Source organism: Octopus bimaculoides, chromosome 4 (assembly GCF_001194135.2).
Source record: "Octopus bimaculoides isolate UCB-OBI-ISO-001 chromosome 4, ASM119413v2, whole genome shotgun sequence".
In the NCBI taxonomy this organism is placed as follows: domain Eukaryota; kingdom Metazoa; phylum Mollusca; class Cephalopoda; order Octopoda; family Octopodidae; genus Octopus; species Octopus bimaculoides.
In genome coordinates, this window is record NC_068984.1 from 70,974,048 (window position 1) to 70,988,503 (window position 14,456).

A 14,456-nucleotide genomic window follows, 5' to 3' on the forward strand; every position below is an offset into this window, starting at 1 on the left:
CCCCGCCCCCCCCCCATCCTTCGTGGGCAATAAAGAAATATATAGTAATAAAGAAATATATAGTAATGTAGTGCTTGATATAGTGTCTGAAAATGTTGGTGTTGCCAAAGTTATTGAGTTGAAGTCTACCTATTAACTACAGATTTAATATAATAAATGAGGGAGGAACTCAAGAGAAAATTTGAAACGGGGGAAAAAAAGTACAAGAAATATTCACTATATTTTAAATCTGATATTTTAAAACAAATGCTGATAGTATTTACTTACCACAGATTGAATTAACAAGGAAACCTAAATGAAGTCATTTATTCTGATGGAAATAACAACTACACTCTATACAAGACAAGACATATTGTATAATGTAGACCTAGATAGTTTGTGTCTAAAAAACATGAATGTATTTGATCATTTGTTTAATGAAAGAGATGAGACCAGACCTTAACAACAAGTTATCATGGAAATAGATAAGGGGAATTATATAAATAGAAAAAGAGGAATTATAAAGGAACAAAAGAGGAACTAGAAAATTACTGTTTGCTTTGTAATCATATTGCTACAAGTTTGAGCCAGATTTTGTATCAGCTTAACTCTAAGTTGTTTAATACGTTGTAAGTGAAGTTAGACGAAAACTGCATGAGAGATAGATAAAATGTAAATGTTGTTGAGTGGTACACGATCTGTCATCTGGTTTAAAAACACCATCCTTTTAGTAGGGCCTACTCTAATGCAAGCATTTTGAACAGTTCTCTATTCTGGAACTATTCTATGAATAATTCTTTCCTTAACTTCTTCCTGTCCTGAAAATGCTTGTGGTTGTTTTTATCATGTTCTGACATTTAGCTTTGTTAACATTTTTTAATGACTTACTCAGAAGGTTTTCATTCTGAGGATATCAATAAAAAATGTAGCTAAATATCAAAACATAGTAAAAACAACAAAAAAACTTTTTCTGTTTATAAGTAAACAAAAACTACAAGCTAGAAGTTAAGTACATTGAAAAACATTATTTAAACAAGAAAAAAAATAACAGCAAAAAATAAAATCAAAGTCAAACTCAAATGAGGGTTAAAGAAATAGCAGAAAGGGAAGTATCATTAAAGAATGGACAAAGATAAAATTCAGTCAATTTAAAAATACTTTAAAGATAAATATTACTTAAGGTAAATACAAAGTATCTGATTTTTAACTAAATAAGCACAATTCGAGCGAAAAAGATAAAACAATTACCGAAAAGAAAACAAAACTACCACTATTCAATACCATTTATGCATCTATCAGAAAGAAATGGCTGCAATAAATGCAAACAAAAATAATCACATTATTCATAACTGCACATTCTTGAGAAAAACATGTCAGTAGCCATTTAGCTATTAACAAACTCTTTCACAAGAACGCTGAGAATAAGATATATATGCATAATATATCAAAATCACTATGTAACAATTAAATAGCTTCCAAGAAGAACAAAGCTAATTACTCAGATATCGTAATTAAAACATAAAGGAAAATGTATGCACTTTGTTGGACACTTGATTATTTCTGACAAAATTGCTGGAAACTGAGAAACTATCGAAGTATAAGAAGTTTAAAATGAAAATAGGGCAAATGTGAGATAAGAGAAAATTAGCATTGATAATAATTGGTGCACTGGGGTAGATAGAAAAGAAAAATGAAAAGGAACAAAAACAGAAAACTCATACAAAAGCTTTAGATATAATATATAAAAATTCTTGTAAGGTACATTACACATTCCAAGCAAGACATTTTCAATAAAGAGCATAGTTTATACAATCATATGCAAATAGAATGAAATCTTTTTGAACATAAAAATAAAAACATATCACAAAAAATAAAAGTAAGATTAACTAAAATGCAAATACCACTCTGTGCTGTTGTAAAGCAACCCAGCACATCTCAGTAGTACAAAGTTCATACAGGAGAGCAGTGAGAAGCTTATAGGAAACTACTGTAAGTGCATGATGGTGGTGATGACGATATTGCACACTAACTTATATCCCTTTTAACAGCTCTTTTCATTTACATTTTGGTATCTAAATACAGAAACACTAATAAGTGAGGTTAAAGAAGAAAAGAATACAAATGATGGAATAATACTTTGTATTTGCATAAATCAGCAACAAAGGAAACAAAAGGAATAAGGAAGAAAGGAAAAGTTTGTGAAGATATAATTGTATTATTGTTGCTTCATAATTGCAATAACAGTGCATTTTGTGAAAAGTTTTTCCCTGTATTGTATTGCATATTTTGCACTAACAATTTGAATTCCAATATTCACGAAGGGAATGCGTTGTAAAAGCTAGATTAAGTGAAGTATAAAAGTTTAAGTGATCTTTGAAAATTCTTTCTTTCCCACAATGAAAATGTAAAACAAAAAGTTTGAAACAAAGGCTAAACTAACAAAGTCGCTAGTAAATAAATATATGCGAGAGTGTAGATGCCACATTTCATTTAAAGTATTAGGAAAACAAAGAACATAGATAATGCAAACTTTGTTTAATTTTAGTAACAATACATAATGAGCAGAAAACTAGACAGAGTGAAAAGATCCTATAAGAATGAAAACAGGATAATTTCTAATTTCTATAACCATTTACTCTATCATGAACTGAAAAATTCTTCATTGTAGTAATTCTTTTCCTTCCTTTCTTCCTTACTTCATATTTCTTCCATCTCTTCCTTTCTATATTGTGTCACCATATTGCCTCGAGTATTTATCCTACTCAGCTGTATTTTTGTTTCACTCTTCAATTTGTTTACATTTCTATCTGTTTACAAGTTTGCTTTATAATTCTTTGCTCTACTTCGTTTCACTTCACTTTGCTTCTCTTGCATATATGGAACACATGACAGGAATTCTACACTTATTTATGATGTATTTGTTTTATGACTTCATGCATATTAATATTAATATCTTAAGCAAACATTCATACAACTAACACACTAACAAAGAAGCAAGAAAACAACACCCACTACAACAACAACAAAAACAACAACAATTACTACTACTACTACTACTACTACTACTACTACTACAAAAATACAAAAATACAACACTAAGATAAATCCAACCACAAAGTATTATAGGCAAAATATAAGATATTTTAACAACTGCAAGCAGATACATACACAGATATAAATAGTTTGAATATTATTTGAATAAATTGGTGGTGGAAACAACAGTAATTGTCGTTTTGTTTAGTTTTGTTTGCAGAAGCATCATCCATTGTTATGAATCAGTTAAAATAGGAATAAATTTCAGGAGATTCTAAAAATCATCGAAATTTTGCTATCTACACAAAAGAGAAATCTTTAACCACATAGAAAGAGAAAAATATAAAACTACACACACACACACACGCACACACACACGAATACACATGCATACATACATATGCATATATATATGTGTGTGTGTGTGTGTGTGCGTGTGTGTGTGTCTGTATGCGTGTGAGTGTGTGATACATTTGAAATTCTTGTCATAGGTCTGATTAATAAATATATAAAGTATTACCGTGTACTCTCATCAAAAATATTTCATTTTCAAATCGAGATGTGTTCAGGAAACGATGTTATTTGCATCTACTATGTGTGGATTTGTTTGAATTTTTGAATTTAATTAAAATCTTACCCCATTAAACACTTGAGATTTAAATAATAGCCCCAGTAAAACAAAATTTGCAATATACTTTCTATTTTGTTCATGTTATATTCGACTATAAGGGCATAGAATACATACGTATGTATGTATGTATGTATGTAGGTATGAATGGATGTGTGTATGTATATATATATATATATATATATATATATATATATGTATGCATGAATGCATATATGTATGTATGTATGTATGTATGTATTGACTAGTCATTAAAATATTACTTTTTCAGTTTCTGGCTGAAGAAATATACCCATAATCACTGAAACATAATATTACATCTTAGATTAAATTAACCTTCTGTCTACCAGTGGGTCCAATTTCAGTTTTTTTAGTTGCTTTTTGCAACTGTTTATATTATTTGATTCTGCTGATTTCTTGTGACTCTTATTTTTTTCTTGACTCTCTTTTATTTGTCAGTTGGAAAATGTTCCGGATGTTTATAGAAGCTAGAAAATTTCACTTTATACATTAATTACCATATAGGTCCATTGGACGCTCAAATTAAATTCAGACAATATTCTTGTCATTCTAAACAGAATAAAAGCAGTATCAAATATTATTTTCCGAGATATTTATCAGATATAAAATAGATAAAATTGTATTCTTTTTATATGCTGAGTTTTAGATAAAATAGGAAAAATTATAAAAATACTCCTGTAAATTTGTATGGCATGGCATCACCTTCAATCTTCTAGGTTATAGGGTGATGCAATATCTGTATGTGATGATGTAATTCTTACAATATATTGCATCATCTTTCAGGAGAGTATAAATATGTGAGAGAGCAATATCTAACATTAGTCTGCTATCACGTTTCATGTAGGTCAGTTTTGCTTTCCAATAAGCCTAGACATGAAAACTTGAGTGAAGGCCAAATATCGAAAAGGTTATTGGAATTAGAAGAAGAATCGGAAGAAGATAGTAGTGATTCCTTCTATTGTTCTGAAAATGATTGTGAAAGTGATTGTGTGCTGGACAGTTCAGGTTCTGTGTAATCAGATCATGAAGATACTCAAAAACAATTATCTGCAAGCCACCCAATTATGAATGAGCAATATGTTTGCACCAAGAATGTGGACCATCTCATTTTGCTAAAAGGTCTTGTGATAGTATTGAAACATGTTTTACTATCTTTATGTACCAGAATCTTCTTGAAATAATTCGTAAAAGGACAAATGTCGAAGGTCAGGTTGTTTACAAACATGAATGGAAGGAAATTGATCATTCTGAACTAAAGAAATTTATTGGACTGATTATTCTTATAGGTGTTTATAAATCTAAGCATGAAAATGTCACACAGTTATGGAATCAAGAAGATGGCCGCCCAATATTCAATAAAATTATGAGCCAGGAAAGATTGAAACAGATTTTACTAGTATTGCATTTTGATGATTCTAGTACAAGAAGAAAAAAGAGAAGTGACGATAAATTGGAGCCCATAAGAGAAGTATTTGAAATGTGCAATCAGAATTTACAAGATAGATATGTTTCAAGTTCATGGACGCAGTTGGTAATTAGTGACATACATTTTCTCTGGTAGACCAAGGGTTAATATATATGTATGTATGTATGTATGTATGTATGTATGTGTGTGTCTGTTTCGTAGGATATATTTTAAATGTTTATATTTCATTCTGTTTTCTTCAAATACACGTTTTGTCAAAGTTCTTCAATTAACATAAAATTTTTTGAGCACTGTGAGTGATAAATGTTTCAATCTTTGAAGTATTGGAACGTTTGATGCAAAGTATCACTTATGTACACATGTGTGTGTAAATGTCTCTACACACACACGTATATGTGTCACTGCATGTATGTGTGTATGTATGTGTGAGTGTGCATGTGTGTGTACATGTGTGTGTGTGTGTGTGTGTGTGTGTGTGTGTGTGTGTGTGTGTGTGTGTGTGTGTGTTAAAAAAACGTCAGGCTCTGAAAATGAGTTTAGCATTTATTATCAGCTAATGGTGAACATATTTTGTCTCATATATGTTATTTCTGAAAATGTAATTTTCTTTTCACAATCAAATTTCATATGAAATGCATAAAATAGTCTTGGAAAATCAAAGATGAAGAAAGTTAGAAAACTACTTATGAAATAAAATTAATTTGCTCTCTTCATGTACCTGTCAAGTGATGATATCTGCTACAGAACACCGATCATCTGTACAATAACATGTATTCAATTTCTCTGATATCTTAATGAAATATAATAAAAAAACTTGTTCAAATCCTGTACACTGGCTTATTGCCATATAAGTTTGTTATCTTTGTTGCAATGCTGGTGTTATAATATAGAACTTACTGACATTATTGTTGCTTCTACAATAATTGTCTGCTATTTTAGATGTCATGTAGTTAGAAAGTGTGAGTATAGGATTTGTCAGTGTCTTAATTTCAGACATTGGGTAAGGAAAACCAATTATTTTTCCAGACATGATTGAGATACCATCATAGATATTAAGAAGAATATTTTGTTTTAATCAAAATTTCTGCAATGACCTAATTTAAGGGGATATAATTCCAAAGTTACCATTAACATCGTTGAAAATGATAGATTTATGTATTTTGGTAAGATATTAAAGGAGAAATAACAATTGGTTCAGTTATAATTTAGTCCTGAAATTTCAAAATTGCTGAAAGCTCTTTAAATAGGTGGTGAATGTTAGGTTTGGAATGTGTTCAGAAGCACTAAGAACATATCAAAGAATTACAAAAAAGAAGAAAAAAAATAGAAAGAAAAGTTCAGTGTTGTGTCCAAGAAATAATAATGAAATAATATAGCTTTGGTAATGATAAAAGATAAAAGGGTTTTGCGGTAATATCTAGTATAGTGGCAATGGCTTATGATAATAAGAGTAGACAAAAGTCAAAAAGCAAGAATTTAGCAAAAATTAGAACAGAAACAAGACATAAAGACTGAAGTAGATGAATGAAGCTGGAAACATTGGGCAATATAATTCCAAATATAGAAATGCAAACCTATTAATAATAGTAAAAAAAATATTTATTGTCTGGTGTTTATTATGCATGAATACAGGACAGCAGCATATAAGAAAATATGTATACGTATATTTATACACACATACATATTTATACACATTAGATTTATACATACATATTTATAAACATTAGATCCTCTTCTATTCCCACAGCGGGTTCTGTAAAACCCAAGGGTTCCCTGAAAGTTATAAAGGGGTTCCACATTTTTAGAAATAATGTTGAAGGATTCAACATTATTGGAACCACTGATCTAGCGATTAACTAAATGTTTTTAGGCTTATCCAAGTTGTGCCTCTGTACGAATTTATACAGTTTGCTGCTGGTGTATGCTGTTGTTCACTGATAGTGCTGTTTGTGAAGTACGTTACTCACCATGTAAATAGACGAGTGTATGACATGTGTTAATTGTATGTGTAGATGAGGAAAATACAAAGGTCATATAGAAACCACCGATCTAGCGATTAATTGAATACTTTTAGGCTTACCAAAGTCATGCCTTTGTACAAATTCAGACTGACCAGTGTTCACCAATAGTGCTCTCTGGGAAATACATTTCTCACCATGTAAACAACAAGTGTATGACACATGTGTTTATTGTTCATGAAAATGTATGAAGGCTTGTTGCATATCCTGAGCAAACATTTTAGTAATGGTGATGTAGCACCCATCAACAGATGTGTAGTGTTCGCTATTAAATGGTGTTTTACTATTAGCATTGAGCATTCCATTATAAGCATCAAGCATTCCACCTAAATAGCAGGTTACAGTAAGGTAGCCACACAATTTTATAACAGTGTTATTTCTAAGTACATGATAATACAGTAACTTGACCCACAAATGTTGTCCAGTTATTCATGAAATACTATGGTTGACTTTTATACGGGGTCTGTGGAAAAATTCCCAATTTCTTGGCCAAAAATAGGGGGTCGACTTTTACATGAGATCGACTATTACTGAAGTATATATATATATATTCAATGATGAAGCAGTAATTAAAGTTCAGAACTATCATAAGATCTGTCTTTTATTTTGTCTACAATAATAAAAACTTATGGCTTATGGACAGTTCATTTTTCCTATTTAGTGGTTGTCTACCCCTTATGCAGTCTGACCACCTCTTGTACCTACACCTTAGATCCATCATGGCGTCTGATGCGGCTTTCTAAACCAGACAATGTATTGAAAAGACACCCATATAGTTTGCATATCCAGTTTGGACCACCAAGAGCTGCAGATAAATTCTGATCTTCATGTGTGTGTGTGGTGTTTATATATATATATATATATATATATATATATACATACACACATATATATATATATATATATATATATATACATATGATACTGCTGCTGCTGGCAGTTTCTTATAATTCCAAAAAGATGTTTCTGCAATTTCTTGCTGAATAACCTCCACAAATTATTTGCTTATATTGAACAGATGATTGCGTCGTACATTAGCTCACTCCCACTTATCAAAGCAAGATCACCTGTCAAGTATCGAAGCAGCATGAGATGAAGTGTTTTACTCAAGAACACAACACTCCATCTTGTCCAGGAACTGAAACCTTGATCTTGCATTCGTGAGTACAACAATCTAACTACTAGGCCATGTGCCTTCACATATACATACATATAGATAGATTTACACTCGTATACATATACATATACATACATGTATGTAGGTGTACATATATATATTTTCTTTTACAAGAGATTTCTAAGAAATAAATTTTAGATATAGAGAACACTTTCCTTTTATGATAATTTAGCATTTATTTACTGAGGCATAAAATTGCATTTGGTGAATAGTCTACTTCAAATATGAGAATATTTAAAGGCTAGACAGCATCAAGATATGGATGAGCTGAAATGGTAATAACGACAAGAAAAGAAGAGAGTGTGATAAAAATAGTGACACAACTTCATTTTCTTGATCAAATTTTGATATTGGATATGTGTACAATGAAAAACCACAAGACTGTGGGAAAAACTTGTAATATTAGTAAATTGTAATTTTGATTTTTTACTTTGATTTTAATTTCAAATAGCACACACATACATGCACACACATATGCACACACATATGCACACATACAGAGGCACACACACATGCACATTTTGTATCTTCTTAGGACATAGCTTAATAAAGGTGGAGGAAAATAAAGAAAGGATTTTTCATAGAAGCTCAATTCAGAATCTCTCGAGTAAATGAATATGTTACTAAAATAAGTAGGTCTTATATACCAAAGTGCACATGTTACTATCTAGTAAGAAGTTTACCTCCCAATCACATGGTCTTGTGTTTAGTCTCACTGACTGGCACCTTCAGCAATAGTCTTCTGCAATTATCTCAAACTGACCAAAGCCTTGTGAGTGGATTAGATTGATGGAAACTAAAGAAAGAAACTAATCGTGTGTGTGTGTGTGTGTGTGTTTGTGTGTGTGTTTGTCCCCCACTGATGCTTGCCAACCTGTATTGGTGCGTTTATGTCACTGTAACTTAGTGGTTCAGCAAAACAATCTAAAAAATTAAGTACCAGCCTTAAAAAAATTACTGGGGTCAATTCATTGAACTAAGGTGTTAAGGTGATGCCACAGGATCAAAGCAAGTAGATGGAAATAAGAGTAAACTTTCTCATCTTGGGTCTTGTCAAGCAATTCACATACCTTCACCACCGGGTCCCACATTGTACACTTTGCTATTTTCCTCACATACTCTCATCACATATATTACCTTTTCACATCCTCACATAAATATGACATCTAGTCCTCTCTGCTCTTCCTTCTCTTCCTTCACCTCCTCCTCATCATCACCACCATCATCACCATCATTATTATCATCATTATCATTATCATCGTCATCGCCATCCCGCACCATACTTGAGTGTTGAGTGAATTCAGTACCGATTTGAAACTCTTGGAAGTATTAACATCAGACCACTGGTCTGAGGGTAACCTTTTACCATACCTCCATCAAGTCTCAATGATCCTAAAAAAGAACATGAGAATTAACTCTTCCTCCTCTGTTTAGAACATTAAAAGAAATCACATCAAAATACAAATGTATTCCTTAAAACCTATAGAAAGCCAATCAGATGAGACAAAGTTATACAGTAAGGTGAGGTGGCATCATATGTAGGCTTAGCAAGTGCAAATAGAAACCATATACATACACAAATGGAGACCACATACACAAACACTAGCCTTGTGTCAAGGTGCCATTTCCTAAGTGTAGATGGATCTTTTGTAACAATTCATATCACTAATCATTACAGTCCCATATCATCTTCACATGAAATGAAGTACCTTCAAATCAAACTTCACTATATTACCTCTTTTGGTTCAGTTCAGTGTCTTTTGGAGGTTTTACTAACTTGAGTATTTGCACATTCTTATGCAACAATTATTCTACACATGCATCACATATCAGTGCAGTTTCCTCTCTTACACACTAAATTTGATTCTTTTCATACTTAAATTTTCTCTCAGCTCAGTTATACTCTGTAATTCATGCAAGCATTAAAGTTAAATAGGAGCATGCTAGTTTCATTTCCTTCAAATTTTTCTCCATTGATTGCCACCATTTCACTACTCTGTATCATCACAGTTCTAACACTAATGTTAATCATTTTGCTCTTCACTCTGAAAAAAAATCTTTGCTCCTAGAAGAAGTAATAAATAAGTCTCTGAAATTTTTCAAGAAAATGCATTTCCTATATGCTTTTAGTATATATTGCTTCAGTGCATCTGCTATATATAAAGAGTGCCATCTCTGTTAGCCTGCAGGAGATTTCACTACACTTCGTATGTCCATAGCTTATACACGATACAGCATATAGAGTTTATACCTACTCTTTCTCTACTAATCAAGCTAAGCCATTTCCACAATAATATCAGCATCCAGCCTCTTTTCCTATTAACTAGTACCCTAGATCATGATTAGTTTACTTCAAGTCCCCTCAATTCTGGGTTTAGCTATGATGCTTGGAATTTCTTCACTAATTCTACTATAAATTCATGTATATGAACTACATCATAAAACCCTTTTCGTGGCCTCTAAGACTATGATGAATATGATAAGTCTTAGGATTAAGCCTTAATCCACCCCAACCTTCTTACTAAACTTGTCTCTGATCTCAACAACAAGAGCAGGAAAAGCCCCTACCCACCCCACAACAGTAGGCTACAAAATATGTTTTGTCTGCCAAATTTCTTTCAGAGTTTTGTTTGAAACAAAATGGCAGTACAAGACATTTGTCGAAACGTCATTACAGTGGGATTGAATTTAAAACAAACTTTTTCCTACATGACTATATCTGCATACATTAGGGCACATATGATGACAGTTGTCAAAATGTCTTTTGACAGACCGACAGATAATTTTAGTACCAAAATAAAACATTTGTTAATAGATATTTTTTATAAGAAATTAACAATAGCCATAAAATTCTTAATTTCAATATTACAGGTCACATTATCTTGCCATGCTGTATGTCCATTTCTCTGATACATTGATTTGGCTACTGTATGGAGTTCACTGCCCATTTCAAATTTTAATTTCCACAGTCAAACTTGTCAGCCAAACTAGAGTATAATTAAATCAGTTAACAAATATTTTTAGACATAAAATTTATGAAAATGATTTTTATTGACGGCTCCAGGAGCCTCACCTTTATCCACACTTCACTTACAAGGTGTACTAAATCCAAAATTTGCCTATAGAAGTTACCTGGCCTGTTAACAAAGGTCATATCTTGTGAAAGTAATTCTTAATTTTGAAATTATTTCTTCTCTTCTTTAAGAGATGCTAAAATCAGTAATGGGGTATTTGTACTTTTTCCCCAATTATGATGCAAATTTAAATGATTTAAGGATTCCTTTTATGCCATTCAGTTAATATTTTAAATTGTTTATCTAAAGTCAAGCCATGGGTCTACTTAATTTACTTTCTATATTTAGTTTTAGTTTTTTATATAAGATTTTATTTCCTTCGATAATAAAATTTAAAATGTATATGATGAACTATATTTTTGTGCTGAGACAATATCAATTGAAATTATTATAGGTTTTTTGTAAGACTTTAAGATGAACTTGAAAGATCAAAATTAAAACAATTTCAGAATCTTGAAAAAGTAGCCTCATTCTCTAGCAAATTCTTCAGACATTTTGGCACTGAGCTTTGGTCTTGGCATAATTCAGCTTATGTCTTTTTTTTCTGTATTATCCTGCAACTTCAAAGAATTTTGTCAACTTTTATATATAATATATTTAAACATTTATTTCTTTTTTTTTCTCCCTTTATCTGTTTTTACTCTTGGTTTATTGGCTTTTATTTGAATTCTTTCAAATGTAATTTCTGATAGTTAAATACTTTTATTCAAAATAAATTACTTACCTAAGATCTTTGCACGGAAAAATGGAATAAATATATATGTACAGAAAATAACAAGAAGTAAAATGAACAAAAAAATTTCTTTTGAAAATATTTTATTGTCAATGATATTACTCAGGAAAAAAAGTGAAAATCATTCATATATTTTCATTATTATTGTTTTCTATTTTTACACATTCCGGAATTCAAAGATATATCTCACCTCTTTGGACATTTAAATCTTTTGAATATTATCATGATGCATAATGAAAGAAAAGTTATATCAAATCATAAATTTTGGTTGAAATCCTTTTAAACATTCCTGGAACTGATAAATGTTTGGTATCTATTATAAATACTTTCCTCTATATCTTTTCTTTTAAACCAGATATCAAAGAATTTATTTACAGTCATGGACTCAAGTGTTATTTTTGGATACATCAGAATAAAAAAAAATAAAAAGAATTCTCTTCAAAATATCAACAGACACTGTGTCTAGTTTTCTTTCACTTTTGTACAGAATATTTTCTATTTCACTTCATTGTTTCTATGTTATATTAATTTTTGATAAAGTTTTTTTTTTTGAATCATCAGTTGGCTTTTGTGTTCCCAAAAAGAAAATCAGTATCCTGGAAAAATAAAGTGAAGCCATAATGTATCTTTTGCTTTAATGTACATACATAGATACATACATACATACATAAATACATACGTACATACATCATGCATATGTGTAAGTGTATTAATACAGTGATATAAATATACACACATATATATATAGATACATGCATTTTTGCATGCATACATTCCATATGTATATATATGTATTTATATATGTGTGTATATATATATGCATATATATATGTATTTATATATTTATGTGTGTGTGTATATATATGTATAAATAAACATATACATATATACATACATACATACATACATATATACATATATATATATATATATATATATATATATAAGCATACATACACACATATAAATAGAAAAACATTTGTGACTTCAGATAACGTTGCTCCAAGTGGTAAGTTAGCCACGTGTTTTAAAGATAGTTGATTGACATTGGGTGATGTTTATATTTTATTCCTGTTGGTTTATTACCAAATAATGGAAAAGAGGTAAACGAGTGCTAGATGAGTTAACAGCCGCTGAATGCTGGACATCTTTGATGCAGTAGATAAGATATGTCTCCCGTTAGAATTTTCATTTGAATTTCGATAATGTTTTATTGAAAATGACAAGACAATGCTGTCAACTAACTGTCTAAAAGTAGCAGATAGGAAGCTCAGTTGATGACAGTAGTAAGAAAGTGAAGTTTTCTTATGAAGGGATACTGTAAGCTGTTTCAAATTCCATTGTTTTTGAGAGAGACAAAGATTGCAGTTAATTATCCTAGATGAATACTTTGAAGCCTTGTCAAGCATGTTCCCAATCATACTGACCATGTTGTTTCACTGTAACTAAAACAATACTATGGTGATTGTGTATCCTTTCACCTGAAGGAGTACATAACCTGAGAAAACTTACTTTGCAGTACTCACAGCCTATGCAGTGAGTACGGCATAATCTCTTAGGATGGCACTCAATCTAATGTTTGCTATAATACTAATACCGTAAGAAGGCAGAATCTTTTTAGTGTGGAGTTAGATTGATAACGCTCTTGCAGGGTTTCCTTGAACTAAAGCTGAACAATTGCATGATTTATTCTGTTGTAATGTGTAATATCTGATTCAATATTGTTTATGCAAAACTTGCAAAACTAGCAAATCATATTTCTTAATGAAATTCCACTGGGATTTCATTTCTAATTTATGCAAAAGAGATTGAACTTATCTATTGTGACACATTTGTCCCCCTTTTCACCACTCAGCACCTGCTACAGAAACTAGCAATCTCTAGAATTCAGTTGTTCTCCATCACATGATCACATGAGCTGTGATTATTCAGAACTTACTAATATGTATATACACAATACAAACACAAGCTTTTATCTATCTATCTATCTATCTATCTATCTATCTATCTATCTATCTATCTATCTATCTATCTATCTATCTATCTATCTATCTATCTATATATATACAAGAATAAGGGCAGGGAATTGTCAATTAATAATAGAATTAATAATTAACAATTTTGCCAAGTAGTTCAGTATGAAAAAAACCTTTATCGGTAAAACCATTTATCATCATAAATATACAGGGATTAGCAATTGAGTTGCTTCTCCAACATACTGAAAATTTAGAAATAGCAGTCAAAGAACTACAGATTCTAAACTACAAATTTTTCTCTAAAATGGATGGCGATATTTATGGCACACATAGAACAAAAAACCGGAGGGAAAAGCGTAAACAAAACAAAACAAGACTTGTTTTGTTTACG